Source organism: Panthera onca, chromosome C1, assembly GCF_046562875.1.
Source record: "Panthera onca isolate mPanOnc1 chromosome C1, mPanOnc1 haplotype 2, whole genome shotgun sequence".
Lineage (NCBI taxonomy): Eukaryota > Metazoa > Chordata > Mammalia > Carnivora > Felidae > Panthera > Panthera onca.
Genome location: NC_138346.1, coordinates 194,818,458 through 194,836,867, shown reverse-complemented (window position 1 = coordinate 194,836,867; position 18,410 = coordinate 194,818,458). Strand labels below are relative to the sequence as shown.

The 18,410-nt window shown below is 52.5% G+C and overlaps 1 protein-coding gene across 4 annotated transcripts in view; it reads right to left on the bottom strand.

The window, feature by feature from the left end:
* The window catches only part of DLGAP3 (DLG associated protein 3), a 62,960-nt gene extending 44,935 nt beyond the window's left edge, over window positions 1-18,025 (bottom strand). The window contains exons 1-2 of one of the 4 annotated variants that reach the window (XM_078452081.2): window positions 16,981-17,830; window positions 362-397 (exon numbers count right to left, since the gene is read on the bottom strand). The gene's annotated coding sequence lies outside the window, so the exon portion shown is untranslated. The other 3 variants (XM_060622178.3, XM_078452080.2, XM_060622179.3) reach the window with 3 other exon arrangements.
* Window positions 18,026-18,410: the final 385 nt, after the last annotated feature.

Here is an 18,410-nt window from a genome sequence, read left to right as displayed (position 1 = left end):
CACCAACTACACAATCCAGCAATTAGTTTCTTAAACCGGAACTTGCTGCGGGCCGCCAGGCTGGCGGGGTTGTTGTTACAAATCTCACTGGGAAACCAGCTGTGTAATTCGCCAGGAGGTTGTCACTGCCCCAAGCAATTACCTTCCAGAAAAAGAATGGAAAATGGAGGAAGGAAAAGGGCTGCAGAGGAAAGAGTCAGAGTGTTTTCTTTTTCTTTCCCCCAGGGCCCTGCCCAGCCAAATCAGTTGCTTTTCATTTTCTGAGACCCAGGCAACTCACAAACTCCCTGGATCAAAGCAGTTATGGGTGCAGACTCTGTTGTCAGACTTTCTGGGTTCAAGTCCCTTTCCACTTACTCACTTGCTGTGTGTCCTTGGGCAGGTCTTAGCCTCTCATCTGTAAAATGGCAATAATAATAGAACCATCAGAAAGGTAATAGTGATGTGATGGTTAACAAAGTGCAGTCTTTAAAGCCCTTGTACCGTACAGAATACTTAATAAAAGTAGCTCTCATTATCTGTCCTTTCAATTTTTTTTTAACTGCCTCTATTGGTTTACAGTGTGACCTTGGGTGGGTCACTTAATCTCTCCAGGACAACCATATAAGACCAAAGGTATTCTGCTGGGAAAAAAGCAGTTCTTAGTCAAGGCTGTCCACACCTGGGCACCAGGGAGCCAGACGTGTTTGGCAAAAGCCAATGTCTCAGAGGTAGACACAAAGCGATGCCTTGGGCAAAGCAAAGATAAAGATTTCAAAAATCAAATGTTAACTGATTCATGCCTCCCCCCACGAAGCTGTCTGGGAGAGCTACACGCTGGACACAATGGTCCAGATGGCAGCAAAGGGGTACAGTTGCTCTCTTGCTGGGGATCAGCCCTATCTAGTCCCCTCACACTGGAACCTATGAGGTCATCCCCATACCAGTTCCAACACAACAGAGCTTGCCACAAGCAAGGCCTGGAACTCATTTTGCTGCTGTAGTCCTGGGCTTCTGCAAGTTTCAGGCTTTGTCTACCCATCCCCTTTCCCTGTGTCAACTTAACCAGCATGGCCAGGATTCTGCCTCAGTTTTCCTGTCCGGTCCTCTACCACCCCCTGTCCTAACAGCAGCATACGTGGCGGGGGCTCACTACTGGGGAGCCTTAACACACAGCCAATGACCTGTAGCCCATACTCCTGTGTACATGGGTAGGCGTTCCTCCCCCAGCTGTCTGCCTCCTCCTGCATCCAGTTCTGCCTGAGCCCCCTTGACCATTTCAACATTTGGCTTTGCCCAGCTGCCTTTGGCAGCATCTCTTGTAGCTGGGCTGGTGCCCTTGTCCCTGACCTCTCTCAATCCTACCACCAGCCCTTAGGACCCCAGAGAAAAACTTCCTACACTTACTGCCCCCAGAAAATGGAGAAGGAAGGAGGAAGAGAATATTAGGAGGAAGGCTTGGGGTCTTTTTCATTCCCCTTTATTGCTTTATTTAATCAAGTCTTCCTGGGGGGTTAGGGTAGGAATTTTACAGAAAACAGGCTTACTGCCCCAAAACACTCGAGACATTTAGGTAGAGGCAAGTCTAAATCCATCTCCTGACCCATTGGACAGTGCTCAGTCTGTGAATAACCCACACTACCTGTAATCTCTTTGAAAATCCCACCTCAGGGGGCTTTGCACTTGATGTTCTCTCTGTTGGAACGCTCTGCCCCAGATATTCCCATGGCTTCCTCTGCCTCATCTTTCAGGTCTCAGCTCAGAGAGGCCTTCCCTGACCACTCACTAACTAAAGTTGAGCCCCATCCCCCAGGTACGCTCTACATCAGCCTGCTTCATTGCCTTCATAGCACTTATTGTTCTTTGAGATTATTTTCTTTATCTGTTACATGTTTATAGTATGTCTCCTGATAGTAGAACATAAGCTGCAGGACGGCATGGACTTTGTCTGTTTCATGTGCTGCAGTATTCTGGGTGTCTCGAACAATGCCTGACATTAACAGATGCTCAAAAAAATACCTTCATGGGGGCACCTGGGTGGCTCAGTTGGTTAAGTGTCCAACTCTTGATTTCGGCTCAGGTCATGATCTCACGGTTTGTGAGTTCAAGCCCCACATCGGAGCCCACTGGGCTCTGTGCTGACAGTGCACAGAGCCTGCTTGGGATTCTCTACCCCCCCACCCGCCTCTCTGGCCCTCCCCCACTCATTCTCTCTCCCTATAAATAAACTAACTCTCTCAAAAAATAAACTAAATATATAGATATACAAATATAGACATATATATCTGTGTATCTGTATGAATGAAAGTCTTCACTTGCTACCCTCATCCACTCTACTCCTGTGCCCAATAGCCCAGAGAAAGGACCTCCACTCCTTTCCATCTAAAAGCTTTAGAGAGCCCCTGAAGGATGTAGTATTAGAAGTCCAGCCTCCAAACCCAGCCCTGCTCACCATACCTATCTAGCCCCTCTCAACTGGGCAGATACAGATGGTTTTTTTTCTAGCTGCATCTGGGTCTCTCCAGATGTGCCCCTTTGCACAGTTCAAGGAAGGCATTTGGGAGAAAGAGGAAGAAAGAGTGGGGAAAATGACTCTCCCCACACTGCAGAAAAGAATGAGACTCTGAGGAGGGAATCTCAGGGCTCAGGGTCCACCACCCACACCAAGTAGGTCTCTTTATTCAGACTCTCTGGGTTCCAGCTCCTCTCCCAGCTGGGGCCATATAGCCAAGAGACACCAGAGCAAAGTTCAGTTTTCCTCCTTCTCCAGGGCTGCCAAAGGCCCTGTGGGACACAATTCAGCCTGATCTCCACCACCCCCTCCTCCTTCCTAATTGCAGCCATGGCCAACTGCTTTTGGCCTGCTCCTCCCTTCCTGCCAAGTGAACCCATTCTCAGGCTCTTCTGCCTTGTCATGTCCATGTTCCCCCTCCTGAAGATCTCCAGAAGCCTCCTTTGGGGGAAGTCATGCTTGCCCACTGCTGTAAGGCAGGACTCTTAGGACAAGACTCCTAGAGGACCCTGGTCAGACGCAGCTAGTCAGAGAGACTGTGGGTCTTGAGTTAAACTATTTGGGTTCATGTCCCAGGTCCACCACTTACTAGACATGTGGGCTTAAGGGAGGCCCTTCATCTCTCTTGAGCTCTCTTCACCTCAACTTCCAAATGGGGGCAAAAATAGTTCCTTTCTCATCGCATTGTCACAAGGATTAAGATAATACAGGCAAACTGTCCATCAATCCTATTGATAACGAGGGAGAAACCACTAAAGTGTGTGAGGTCTGGAAGCAGGGTCTCTAAGACCATTCTCAAATGGCCTTGGGCAGAGGCTGTAGCCATACCTGACTCAGGTTTGGATCAGAAATGGGTGCTCTGGAAACTCATTTATTTCATGTTTCACCCAGGACTTTCTGTTTGCCTGAGCTCCTTTGGAAGACTTCCTACACCTTGAGCATGCTGAAGATAGCAGAGCAGCCCCGGCGGCCAAAGATAGTGGCATTTGAGACTAGAGGCCCTTGATTTGCAGACCCACCAAACCCTGAAGCCAGGGCTGGTGGTCTCTCTTCCAACGCCAGGGATCTGAAAGGGAAAGCCCAGTGACCTTGTTGCTGGGTATTGGAAAGACAGTCATCTGCCTCAAACCATTATATTGCAACCTGCCTGCATGATGCTGAAAAACTTGTTTATCTGAGTCCCAATTTGCTCATCTGTAAAATAGGGATAATACCTACCTCCTAAGGTTGTGGCAATGAGTAAACAAGCTGATCTAACCAAGGCAGCTGACACTTATGTCTCCATATGGTGGCTTCTTTTGACTTTAGCACCCCAGCACCTTCTGCCATTTGTAGGTGTTTGATAAAATTTGGGCTGCTGCTGCTCTGGCCTCCATGATGCTGCCAGACTTCACCCTGCCAGAGCCATTAGAGAACAACAGGTAGGATCCCAAGCCCATGGCAAGGGTCCACTGGGCAGCAGCTTCTCAGGCAGGCCAGGCCCATGGCCTTTCCTACCATCTGGCCCAGATGTCTGGTCTCCTCATGGAGTCCAGAATTTAGGTCTGCCTCCTGAGTTAGCACACTGTCCTGTAAGCTCTCTGTGTCAGCTTGGACGGGGGCTGCCTGCATTAAGACCTGTCTCCTCCTCTGGGTTTCTCCTACAGGGGAGTCACACATAGGGCCCCCATGAAGGCTGGTTGGTTGGCTGACTGTCAGAGTTCACGTGGTAACACCTCCCACCCCTTACCACTGCCTGATCCTGTCCCAGCCTCCAGGGTACCTTAGCCTCTGCTCTCCTCTCTGGACTTCTAGGCTTAGCAGGAGCCACAACCACAGTGGGAGACAGCATGGGGAGAGGAGACAGTACAGACTGTGAGATCCCTCCATATGGAAGGCCTGCCCTCCCAGCTCTGCCCTCTGAAGAATGGTATCCATTCTTCCAAGAAACCTTACTTACGCGTGCCCTCCCCATCAATCCCAGGACACAGCAGTTGCTATCTCCTCTTAGGCCCCATACTTCAACCCAATAGGGTAAATATTTGTTTGTGGCCTGTGAGCTCCTTGGAAACCAGGATTCATCTGATCTGTTTCTGTATGGACAAGACCTGGCATATAATAGACGCTCAATAAGTGATTGAGCCATCAAGAAGTAGTACCCCTCAGCTGGGGCACGGGGCGTAGAGGAGAGACAGAAGGTGGCAGCAGGGAAATGACTGCCTGCAGCTGGATCAGAACTCCCCAGCAGGCAGAGCTGGACCAGGGTGATGTGGGTTTCCTGAAGAACGGGGCATGTTCTGTCTAGCGAAGCATGTTAGCAGAAGTTGGAGGGCCACTTTGGAGGGATGCTATAGAATGGATTCAAGCACTGAACACATTTCAGACAGACAACTTCTGCTGCCTTTCAACTCTGAAGTCCAAGGTGCAGCTCTGTGAATGCCTACAACGGAGCAGGCATTGTGTCAAGTGCTTTTGATGCACGTCTTTATGCAATCCTCGCAAACTCTCCTTTGCGGTGGGTACCATTTTTACTCCCATTTTACAGATGAGGGACTGAGGCTCATTGAAAAATATAAAGAAAATTGCCCAAGGTCACAAGGGTGGAGGAAGAGGAACTGAAATCTGGTCTGAATCCAGGCCCAACATTCTCAACCACTAGGAGACCAAGCCCAAGCAGGTCAAAAGTAGCATGTCTCTCTGACCAAATGGATTTGATGAGGCCACCAAGTGGACTCCCAGTGTGTCCTGACTCATCACTCAGCCTCAGAAAACCTCCATCCCTGCTATCCCTCCCTCGCACATGGGCACATGTTGCCAAGGCTGCTTATTCACAGTTTAACATATGTGCTCATCCAGAGTCAGATTACACAGCCATGCATATCATCCAACACAATTCACGTGGCATTTGTCATATATATAGGCATCATCTACATAATGTGCACAAATACACACAAACTTGTTCCCACAAGGGTTCACACATCTGCATTTTTATCCAATGGACATTGATGCTTCTACACAGAGAAGCTGCCCAGATACAAACCTCACATACATGTTCATTCACATGTTTATCCCCAAACAACAAATATACATGTTCATTTCACATCACTCAGGCACCCACATCTGCTCAATGTCGTACACCAAATCCTCCCCCAACAAGAACTTTATCCATTGTTCCCAGATCCAGTACTAGGCCCAGGTGAGCAATGATGCTCCCTCCCTCTGGGGTTGGCCAGGCAGTCCTGAAAGGGGGAGAAGGCTCAGCCTGCCTGTGATGGATGGAATTAATCTATTGAGCTGGAGAAACTAAATAATTAAATCCCTAATCACCCCCCCAAGCCAGCCCAGGCCAATATAGCTGAGGGAGGGAGGGGGCTCTGAGGCCCAGACCAATATCCTAGAGAGGGGGAGGAGCTTGGGAAGAAAGAGATGGACAGAACCCTCCAGGAGTGCTCTCGGGGAGGAGCTCTAGCAGGCCGGCAGACAGACAGACAGACAGACAGACATGGTTCTCAAGGGCCACAGGCTCTTCCTTTCCATGCTTGAGAAGAAAGCCTACCACCATCCATTGATACAGAGTGAGAGGATTGCGCCCCCCCCCCCGACCCCTCCCTTCCCCTCCACAGATGCATCCTGGGAGTGCATGGGGATAGCAGACAGACACTCAAACTGCCCAGGACTGTGGCTGCCAATGGGGTCTGCCCAAAGTGGGGCTGATCCTACCATCGGTAGGGGCCTAGCACACCCCTGCCTCATTCAGAGCAGGCCCCTCCACAGCCTGATGCAGATGGCAGGGAAGGACCCCTCCACACAGGTGCACCTGCTTCCCTCAGGAAGTGGGTCCAGCACGTGGCTAAGAGGCTGAGAATGGGGCAGAGGCCTGGGCAGGGGGGCTCACGGAATCAGCCTGGGAGCAGGCCCCAGTCCCATTGGCTGAAAAGTGGGTCATTTTCCTTTTGAAAAATAGTGAGAAAATGGAGAAGTAGGTCGGGCTCTCATCCCCTCAGCCCCAGGCACCATCCCCGACTTGTCGGGTGGGGTGAGGAGAGATCTGCACATGCTACGGCCCGGCCCCATCTCCCCCAGGACGCTGCCAGGGAGACCCCCAGCACAGGAGGCCAAGGTCATCAGCATTACTCAGGACACCCAAGGGCACGGGCACTCAGAGGCCAGGACTGGAGCTCAAGCCCCACCCTGCCCTGGGGACCCTGGGGTGAAAGCAGCTAGGGCCAAACCACGGGCAGGGTGGGGGCTCCAGCACATAGGACCCTGAGGAGCCTCCTCCCATCCTCACGTCTGTCGTGATACCTCCTCTCTTCTCCCTTTCCTCTTCGTCCACGTGGGCAGAGTCGTTGCCATGACACCGCGGGCAGGTGGGCGGCTCTGGCGGCAGCTTCGGCCCAACCCCCAAGCTGGGAGCCCAGGTGGGAGGGGAGCGGCGACAGCGCCCCCGCCCCTAGTCCAGATGGAGAGGAGATTGGCAGAAGGCCCCCAGACACCTAGAGCCTGCAGGGGGCTCTAGCACTGGCCTCGGGGGGATGAGGCAACCCGGGCGCGAGCCTGGAGGTCTGGGGGAGCAGCTCAAAGAGGGCTGTAGGCCTTAACCGGCCCTACCCCAGTTCGGGGAGCGGCACGGGGCGGGGCTGGCCCACCACTCCCACTTCTCCCCTTTCTCGCCGGCCCTCCTCCCGGCTTGCCCCACGCCTCGAGTCTCAGTCCCTTCCCGCCGGCCGCCAACCAGCCCCGCCTGAGGTCTAACCTCAGTCCCGCACTCTGCTACACCGGCGCGATTCCCCGTGTCTCTTGGGAGAGAGGAAAACAGCCAAAGTTGAGACTCTCCGAGAGCTTCCTCCCCTACCACCCCCACCAAACCCCCCCCCCCCCCCCCCCGCCTCCGTCCTCTGGAAAACGGGTCCCTTTTCCCTGGATGTACCCACATACCTGAATTCACATCACAGCCTGGGGGAACCACTCACTCCTGAGCCCATACTCGGCCAAGGCATCCACCCCACCAGGAGAGAGGACCCAGAATGGAGCAGGGAGAGGAAGAGGGGAGGGAAAATGCTGAGGAGGCTGCCCTGCCTCCACCATATCTGACTTCAGGAAGGCTGGCCCAGAGCCCTGAGTCCTTTCCCGGTCTGGGTCCAGACCCGAGGGCCTCTGTCCTAAGTCTCTGCGGCTCTGACCTCCTAAGACCCTTCCCCCTGTCCAGAATGTTGTTCCCTACCCTGTTCCCTAAGGCAGGAGCCCTGTATCACTGACCAAATGGAACCAGAGGGACCCCTACACAGCAGCCCTCTGTAATCTGGCTGGCAAGGGTAGGCCTAGGTGGGGTGGTGGTGACAAGACCCAAAAGGAAGGGAGAATGTCAGCCAGGGTTATCTGGAAGGTGTCCGGCTTGCCATGGGGTGTTCATGACATGCAAACCGCATACACACATAAAGACATTTTTACTTTCTTCCTTAGCCGTCTCCAGCTGAGACAATAGATCTGACTGGCCAAAATACATACGTGTGCATGTGTGTGCACAGGAGTGCATGCATGCATGTGTTTACACATTGCATCTCCTTTTATCCACCTCTACTTCCACTGTTCTACATCAAAGCGGCCCTCATCCTAAGTTCTCACCAAAGCTACTTCAGCAGGCTCCTAACTGGTCTCCCTACCTCACATCTTGGCCCAACCCCCATCTATTCTCCTCACTAGCTGCCAGTGTGATCTGTCTAAAATGTGTTTATTCAACAAATATGTATTGAATACCTACTCCGAGCCAGGCACTCCTCTGGACACAGTAAATACAGCAGTGAACAAAACGGACAAAGCTCCCATTCTGAAGAAGTTTATATTCTAGTACAGCATGTATTATAGCATGTATATTAGAATGTATAGGGTATATATCCCCTACATACACCTCTGAGCACCACAGCGTCTGATCAGCCTCGGGCTTGGCTCCCTGACTCCGAAAAAGAGAGATGATAAACAAAGATATTTAATAATGGAGTGGGGTGAGGAGACAGAAAGACAAGGGGATAGTCAAGAGAGACTGTGGGGGAGGCCTCTCCAAAAATGTGACTTTTGAGCAAAGACTTGAATAAAGTAAGAGAGCAAATCACATGGGTATCTGGGGGAAGAACGTTTCAAGCTGAGGGAAAAGTTAGTACAATGGCCTCAAGGTGGGACTGTGTTCACCATCTTTGGTTCTTGTGGAACCAAAAGGCAGCCCTTGTAGGAATGACACCTGAGATCAGGGAGGTCACTGGTGACTGGGAGGTCAGCATTTATGTCACTCAAGCCCCACTAAGCACTTTGGATTCCATTCTGAGATGAAAAGCCATTGGAAAGGCAGGACCTCATCTTACTCAGGCTGGTTTTCCAGGGGAGAATCTATGGGGGAGGGGGCTGGCAAGGGTGGAAATAGGGAGACCAGCTAGGACATTTCCTGTCACTGAAACACCTTTTCCTACAGTTGTCCACCTGGGGAATACCTATTCTAACTTCAGGCTGTGGCTCAAAGGCCTCCTCTCCTATGGATCCTTTGCCAAACCCTTCTCCTCCCCACCCCAGAACTGACCAACCTCTCTATAGGTCTCCACCACCTCCAACGAACACTTATGTTGCACCGCCTTCCTTAATACTCTCCTTACTTGGTTCCAGGTCTTTTACCTTCCCTAGATTGTAAGTTACCTGAGGTCAAGGACCATCCCCAGTGTGCAGTACAGACTGTAGCAGATCGTAGGCATAAAATAAACATTGGCTGAATGAAGGGATGCATTGGATGAGGCATGTGTGGTGTAAAAGGGACTATCTGCAGGCTGTTGTTAACATGTGAGTGGGTGAGTGAGGTGCACATGTATGCACTCACCAGTTGCAATTAGGCCAGTGTTAGCATATGCCTACATATCTCTGCATACTCTGTTTATATGTATGTTTGTTAGCATGTAAGTACATGGTGACAAATACATTCCTGTAGATTTATTCATGTGTGTACATGTTAGAATGTGCATTTAGGTCAAGGTAGGCATACTGAAGCATAGACAAGTAATATACACAGACACGCATACACACATATTGCCACATGCCCTGCACGTGTAAGACTCATACACATACTCAGGCCTCTCTAATATCCCTGCCCCTTTCAGCCACCAAGGCTACTTTGTTCTGCTTGATTCTTGAAATGTCTGTGATCACGTTAATGTTTAATCTCCCATATTCTTTCCCCACATACACTCCTAAGCGCCATAGCATCTGATCAGCTTGGGTTCGACTCCCTCACTTAGCCATCCTCAAGGCCTGTATAGGTTTCTCCTCTGAAAACCCACATCCTATGGATGGTAGTGAGGAACATGAAAATTTGAGACATCTCAAAGAGGCTGCTTTCTGGAGAAGAGCCACAGGCATCAGAGTGGATCAAATTCAAGCCTGTGGGAAAACAACTTTTGGACAGCCCCAGTGTTCAGCCAGAATCTCTCTCTCTCTTTCATTCTTTCTCTCGGTCACATTTATTCACATGACCCAACTTAAGTGCATATATTCATACGCTATTAATTCATGTGTGCACATATGTCCCCACATCCATGCTCACATGCAAACTTAAACACATATGCACTGTTGAGCAAGCACCCCAATACACACACACACTCACACATAGGTTTAATTAATTGTCTTCAAAGTCACATATATACGTGGATGCGCACATAAAGTCATACATACATATACTTATGTATGCACGTCTCAACACTTATACACAAGTCCGTTAATGTGTTTGAACACATTCATACACCATACTCATGCGTATGTGTACATATCCACAGTCACATACCCACTCACAGGCAGAAAAACACATACATGTGCACTGGAAGAGCAGAGATATACAGTCCATCCCCTGACTTCTATCCTGTGAAGAAAGCCAGGAGTCCATATTCTCTCCAAAGGACATCACAGGTTTGCACTCCCTCTCTTTCTTGCCAGTCTCCCACTTCTCCATTTGGAAAGTTGTTCCTACTATCAATAGGATATGTCCCAGTCCTGGACACACCCCATTCCCACCCACTCTCAGAAAAAAAGTCATTCTAAAAATGGGCTCTGTTATCCCTTTGTCCAATGCCTGTAGTAACCAATATTTCCTCAGGCAACCTGGAGGATCAGTAACAATGAAGCAGGTACACCTTGGAGTAGGTGTACTTTTACCCACCGAAGAGGCAGCTCCCACTCCCACCCCCATATACATATGTAACTCTTAAATTTAAAAAGAGAAAATAAAGAGAAAATATCAAGATCAGAGTTTTTCCTCCCAGTACCTCTGGATATGGTCCACTGCTCCCAGACTCCAAAACAGTTACTGGAGCAGAAGAAGGAACAGTCAGATTATCTCTGGGCCCTAAAACCTCCTGAGATGCCTCTCCTTTCCTAGAGGGCAACTTCATGATGTTCAGTGGACCTCTTCCACCCCAGCCCAAGGACCCTGCCAAAGAGAGGATCTCAAGGCTCCAAAATGTAAAGATGATGACCTTGGCTCAAGATAACAAAAAAAGCAAGTATTTAAAAAACAGGAGCTGGGTAGGGAGCAGGGAGGGAAGCTGAAGACACCTCCCAGCAGGAAAGTGGCTGCCGGAACATTGGATCATGAATAGCAGGACTCTCCAAGGGGCCAGGGAGAGGGAGGTGGACATCCAGTATTCCGTGTGGGGGTGGAGGGGTGACTGCTTCAGGCAGTAGCAGCAGATCCAAAGTAAAGTCTTATCAAAGCTGTTATGTAACCAAGGGAGCTGAGTGGAGCACAAACACCTCCCCTCCCCAAACAGGCACCCACACCCACACCCACCACCTCCCAGCACCCACAGCATAGGAAAACTCAGCTCCTCCCAAGCAGCTAGAGAAGAGCAGAATCATCTTGATGAGTTACATCAAAACCATGATGGGTGATGGGCTCCTTATTAACTAGAAGTCACATCTGGGAAAGAATGAACTGGCTCAGCTTGGGGTCCCTACATACTTCCCCCTTTCCTTGAACTCCCTGCCACACCCAGTTTTTGCCCAGCATCATCTGGAACCCTCTCTGCTCTCCCCTCGAGAAGGATCCCATTTGAATATTTGATTGTGCTCTTGGGGATGGGAAGTGAAGCTGCCATCAACCCCTCCTGCCTGTTGTTCCCCCACAGTCTCATCTGCATGTCCTGACATTTGGCTCTCATCCCCCTGGGATGACAAGGGAAAGGACCTGGAGAAATAAGGCCTTGCTCTATTCCCTTCTGAGTTACAAAGATGAAGTCCAAGAACCCAGAAAATTGAAACAACTCTAGGTTAGTGGGGAAAAGATTTCCAAGGAAGCTGAGGATTGAAACCCAGACCCTATCCCCTAATTTCAGGGGGAGGGGTTTCTCCCCCAAATCTTCCTCTTCTCATTGCCCTGTCTCCAGTGGCTTCCTCCTTCTCTGCTCTGTGGCTCTGAACAACCCCACCCACTCTTGAATCCTTTGCTTGTAAATCTTCCTCCCCAGCAAAAGTCTCTCCCAAAGGCTGCTCTGAGCTGTGTTTGGGGTAGGCAGAGCATGAGACAGGCTTGCAGAATATTTCACTGTCCCCTGCCTCAATTCCGAAGTATGCCGGGCAAAGGAGTACCACATAGTCAATCAAACTGTCCTGAACTCCTGAGCTCTATCTACCCCAGGCCTAACTAGTAAACCTAAGCTCTCCTAATCCAGAACTGTCTTGAGTCTGAACTTCTGGGACCCAGTAAGAGAAAAGCTGGTGCCCATACCCCTGAGCTTCTTGCACTAAAAACTATCCAGAAGAGAGCTCACAGCCACAATATCATCCTCCATTCCTACCTCCACACTAACAGAAAGGTGGTTTTGGAAAGGGGAGGGGGAACTGAAACAGGAAAAGAGGAATCCTTTTCTCAAATACCACTAATAATTGTGAGGCCAAAGACAGAGGGAGGACCCCAGAATCTATCTTTCCATCCAGGGACTCCTTCCTTGGAAAGTGGGTCATCTGGGAGAATTTTTCTAGTGAGCCCTCAGCACTGCCTAGTCACCATTCCATCATCGGGTCCCAACGCAGCCCCATTCAAGACCCAAGACAGTTCCGAAGAAGCAGATTCCCGCCGAGTCCCGTTCAGCACTCGGGACAGCTCCCAGCGACTCTGAGGGGCCAGTCCCCAGAAACCCAGGATGCTTCACCCCACCGCACAAGAGTGCTCTTTAAAACAGAAGCCCCTCTCCCCTGCCCATCCCACACTCGCTCCCGTCCACCGGGAGCACCTGGTATTGCTCCCTTCCTTCTATGTCCAAAGAAAGAAAAGAAACCCAGACACGAGGCTTCCCTGAGGGAACCTAGAGAGAGGACCCCACCCACCTCCTTTCAGCCCTGAGCCTCTCAACGCCACTCACAGCTGGTTCTAAAAACCACTTTTCCTTCTTAACCACCACCCCAAAGATAAGAGAAATACTCACGTGGGGGCTCCCAGCCCTGTAGGCAGATGTGGTGGGGGGAGGCAGAGAGAGGTAGCTCCCCACACCCTGATCTGAGCCCCCTTTCTGAAGGAGCCAGCTCCCATCTGGACTGGGGGGAGGAGAGACATGTGGAAGCACTGATTGAGGGGAGGGGAGAAGGGAAAGGGGAGGAGGCAGTAGCGGGGGACTGCGGGGTGGGGGTGTCGAGATGGGGGCAAGGGAATCCTTTTTAATTTCATTCTCTCCCCATGTCTACATCAGCCCTGCAGGCTCAGCTCTTTAATATTTACACATAGGAAGAGGAGAGGATGAGAAAGAACAGAGAGTGAGGGGAGCAGGAGATACCTGAGCTCAAAGGACACAGAGGCAGGGGCCTTCAGGAGCTGGGAGTTTGAGCCCCCCACATCATTCCCAGCCCACTCCCATTCTCAGCTCTTGACTGGAAGGAAGGAGGAACCCTGGTACCATTCTGTCCCTTTGTTAACAAGACACTTTGAAGCTGCATCAGAAAAAGATCAGATCCCCACCCACATACCTGGACACCCCCACAAACCCAGATTTCTTGGGTGACTTATGTGCAGATGGTAGAGGCAGTATTCATGTGCAAGCATGTTCTGATACTTGAAAGCATGTTTACATGTGGGTTGCTGTGTAGAAGCATATGAACATGTCAGCTAGCATGTACAGGTCTATACAAGAATGCTCTGAGTGTATTCACATGTAATAGCTCAGGCAATCATACACAAACTTATGTAATCAAACATGTAAATCAGCCCCCCAGTGACCTACCCCCAACTCTCTAGCTATAATCCAAGGACAAGGCCATCCACTTCTCTAGAAGCCCTTATTTACTGGCCCCCTCCCTCATAGCCTCACTTTTTCTTTCTGTGACATGGGAAGAAGAGCTGGTGGGAAGGCATGCTGCATTTGAGCCCAGGGACTCGACAAGTTATTAGCAACAATGAGCTGGCAGCTCGTTACCATAACGATGGTGCCACTGCCTCACCCCAGCTCAAACCCAGACTCCCCAGACAGCAGGAGGCCCGCTGAGCCAGCAGTCTTCAGACTGGGGGGCGGGTAAAGAAGGAATCAAGACATAATGCTTGTATAGTGGAGGGTACACAGCTGTTCTTCCAACTCCCACTGAGACAACATGTTGAATCCACCAAGTGGGAATAATATCAGACTCTGGAAAGGTTTCCTGACCATGGGGATGATAAGACACTAGAAGCCCCTCTAGACAAAAGCTTCTTTTGTCATTTGCTCCCTTCATCGCCTCACTCCAAGAACCTCTTCTACTGATCTTAGTAGACTAAGAGAAAAAACAAAACAAACAAACAAACAAAAAACAGCCAAATAGAAGGCCCCTCTCTGAATTTCAGTCTTCCCATCTGTGAAATGGGGACAATTATCCTATCATTTCCCCTAGACTTCCAGAAAGTTTAATTAGAAAGGGTTTAAGGGTAACTATAGACCCTTCCCAAACCAGAAAAGCCCCAGAAGTTTCTCTACCCAACAGGAATCCATGAAATAAGGAATTGTCAGGCCAGCTAGAGGCAAAATGCATCAGAAATTGGGTGGGATGAAGGAAAATGGAGCTCAGCCTGCTCAAGCCCTAACATCAGCTGGAGAGAGATGATGTGAGGTGCCAGGCAGCAGCCGAGCTGCCACAGAAGAAAAGTCTGGGAGTCTGGCCTTCAGCAACTCCAGCCCCTCACCAGCAGGTATCAGGACAAGCCCATGGCCTACTCAGTGGTGGGTATGGTTACAAATCCCCATCCCCAATAACATCTATCTCTCTTTTTGAAAAGGTCCCCAGGTTGAAAGATCTACAGCCTTAGGCTTAGTTAGTCTTTGATTCTTCTCCTCAAATCCCCTCTGCTGAGCTCTGATGGGCACAGATGGGGGCGGGAGGGGGAGAATTCCAGGAAGGGAAAGCAACATGGGGGGTTGGAAAGTTCCTGGGCTAAGACTAGCCAGGAACACACAGGTTTGCTGTGTGACCTTGGGCAAGTCCCCTCCCTTCTCTGGGCTTCAGTGTCCTCACTTTATAATTAAGAGGTTAGACGAAGTTAATTCTAAGGTCCTTTCTCGGGCCATCATTCAATAGCTACATACAAATTCACTCCTTGGACATGAGCACCCTGGCATAAAATGCCAGTGGGCACTGTCTGCTAGATCAGTGGGACAGTGGGAGTGAGGGGATGCAGGGCTTGTATCTGAGGCTGTTCATCCTATGTTCATGTTCCTTTTAGAAACACCTGCCACCCTAGCCCTCCCGGCTCCCTTTTTAGACCCTGATTCACTGCCAACTCACGAAGCCTCTCCCTTCCCTCCCTCCTCTCTTTCTCCCCCTCTCTCCCTTTTAGGCCTTGGCAGCTGGGTGCAGAAGTAGCCCCAGCAGTCAGGGAATGCTGGGGTGAGGTGAAGATCAGTGCTCCCAGGGTCAGAGAGAACACACCAGGGAGTACTATTCTTTAACCTTGGCCCAGCCCAGCTCTTTGAAATCACCCAAAGACCTAGGTTGGAGTCTTTCTGTTCCACTGATTAGCAGGGTGAAATCATGAGAAATGCAATTCACCTCTCAAACCTCAACATCCTCATCTGTAAATTGGCATTGTATTTAGTTGAATTACATGAAGTTGCTGTTTTCATAGGTAAAAAGCAAAAACAACTGAATACTGACAATTTCATATGGCTTAACCTGGCCTGCCTGCTTCCCAAGGCTGTCTGGGGATAAGAAGAAAGAGTTGAGAGGGGAGTATTTTTCAAAAGCCCTGGGCTGATAGAAGGGCATTGTTTTCCTACTATTATTACTTCAAAGAGCTTTAGCACAGACCCACCTGGAGCCAAGGAACTGAACAAATGACCCAGAACTTGGAAATTTAGGACTTGGAAGTCTGGGAGACAGCCACCTGCTCTGATGACTAACAACAGGACAGAAGCTTCCACCTGGCCTCCTCAGCTCCTGGCACTAAAGGGCCCTTGGTGAAACATTACTGGGCTGACACAAGTTCCCAGGCTCCAAAATGAAGCACACAGACACTCCAGCTCACCCCTGGTCATACTACCACCAGGGGCCCCAGCAGGCAGGAAGGACACAACCAGTAGCATCCTAGAGGATACCCCCTGAGGTAGGTGAAGGTGAGGATCAAGGTGGGGAGTACAATGCAGCTCTTGCCTGAGTCAGAGGTGAGGAGTCACAGGGGAGGAGGGATGATCTGACCTCAGAAAAGTCTGATCTCCCTGTCCCATGCCTCCACACCACCAGGAATCCCCTGGGGAGAGGAGGGACAAGGCCCAGGTGTCAGTGATTCAGAGTGAACCCTGCTCAGATACATTCTCACACAGCCAACACACACAGGCCACAGATACCTGGACCCAGTCACAGAGACACAGTCACACTGGCACACACACATCCTATTCACATACACACGCACAGAGACATACACAGGCACACACGGTGACAGCACACACACTCATTCACACACATGTCTACAGATACATACACTGTAACACACTCCACACTCACTGCATACACCCACTGACACACACTCACCCACAATGACACACGCACACTCACTGCCATACAGAATCACCCACAGACCCACACGGTGACACACTCACACTCATCACAGACACAGTGACACGCACTCACACTCACACACCTGCAAAGGAAACTTCTCTCCGGATCTCCCCAACACCACCACTTCCCCCCACAACCCGGCTGGCTACTCCCTCCCCAGCCCGAGCCTCCAGCCCCGGCCAGCACTGGGCCGGGGCTGGCCGGCCCCCGAGGCTCAACCCCGGAGGGCCGGTCCTCGCTCCGCGTGGTCCCCCTGCCCGTGTCCGGGGTCAGGCCCGCGGCCGCCAGGCCGGGGCGGGGGCGGAGGCGGCGGAGGAGGCCCAGCCCTCCCCCCACCGCTCCCGGGGCCGGGAGCCGAGGCCGCGGGAGCCCGGGGCGTGGGCGGCGCCGGGGCCGCAGCCAGGCCGAGGCTGGGGGGCGCTGCAGAGGGCGCCGCGAGCGCGGCCCCGTCCCCACCCCTCCCCGCGGCTTACCTGGCCCGGCTCGGGCTCCGGCCGGGTTACATGGTGCCGGCGGCCCGGGCCGGGGGCGCTGCGGCGGCGGGCGGGCGGACGGGCGGGCAGGGACGGGGCCCGGCACTGCGGAGCCCCCAGCGGAGGGGCCGCGCCGGCTGCGGAGCCCCGAGCGAGCGCCGAGCGGCAGCGGGCGCGGGAGCGGGAGGCGGCCAAGCCACGGAGGCTGGATTTCCCGGGGACCAGGAAGGGGAGGCGGGGGGATCCCGCCCGCGCGCTCCGCCCCCGCCCCCGCCCCCACGCAGGGCTGCCGAGCCCGGGAGAGGGAGGGGGACCGAGCTCCCCGCCCCCGCACCGGACCCAGGAGGGCCGAGGTCGCAGCCGGCGGACCGCCGCCGGGGTCTCGGAGGAGCGCCCGCCGGGCGGAGCGACAGCCTTGGGGAGGCCCCCAGCTCGGGGGTGCGAACCAGCTCCCCTCTCCGGGGACCACCGGGTCCGTGTCCGCCCGACCCAGGAACAGGCACACGGTGTCACGACCAAGCACAGCCGACCTAGGCACAGGGACCCAAGCCCCGAGGCGGGCGGCCGGGGAGACAGTCGCACAGCCCCACAGGCACGGAATCGCGCCCACCGAGGCACAGTCACACCCTGAATGTCACACACAGCCCCCTATACACGTTGCCTCGGGAGACCCTTCGGGTTTTCCCAGTCAGCTACCCGACTTCGGCTCCTGGCTTGGGTTCGAGGAGCCCCCTTTCTCTGCCCCAGCCCCTGCCAGGGTGGGGCGCTGTGCCCGGCCTCCAAGCCACGGACAGGAGTCCCCCACCCACAGTCCGCACAGCCCCAGGCATTCCCAGTGTGGAGGGAGAACCCCGCTATACCTGGCGACTTTGCTGGGGCTCCCACCCTTGCCCACTGTGCCCGCCCACCTCTAGGCCTTGAGCCAGGGTTTGTGCCATGGCGGGGGCGGGGTGGGGAAGGGAAAGGGGACTGTCCGAAGCACAGCCGGAGGCTGCAGAGCCAGGACACAGGCTGCAGGAGCCAGGAGAGGCGGAGGAGAGCTGACTGCAGCAGTTCCTGGCTGGAATCCGTCTTGGCGCCCAAAGCGATGCTGTAATGGGGGGGGGGGGGGGGCCGCTTGGGGGAAGCCGCAGGGGGAGGGGCTGGAAATGTGGGGGAGGGGCTGGTCCTGGATCCTGACTTCCCAGGGTGGGTGTGAGGGAACACTGCCTCAGGCGCTGAAAGTTGGGGTGGAGAGGAATCCTTAAAGCCCTCTTCCCATCTTCCTTCCTTCACCTCGTCTGGTCTTGAAAGCTTTGGGGTGGTGAAGTGAGAGCTTGCAGGCTTGGGAGACCAACTGTCCTCCTCTCCGGGAACGGATCTTGGAGGAGTTATGATTGAACATCCACTCAACAATTCCCTTTTCCCTGTACCCCTTTGGGGTTCCTGGC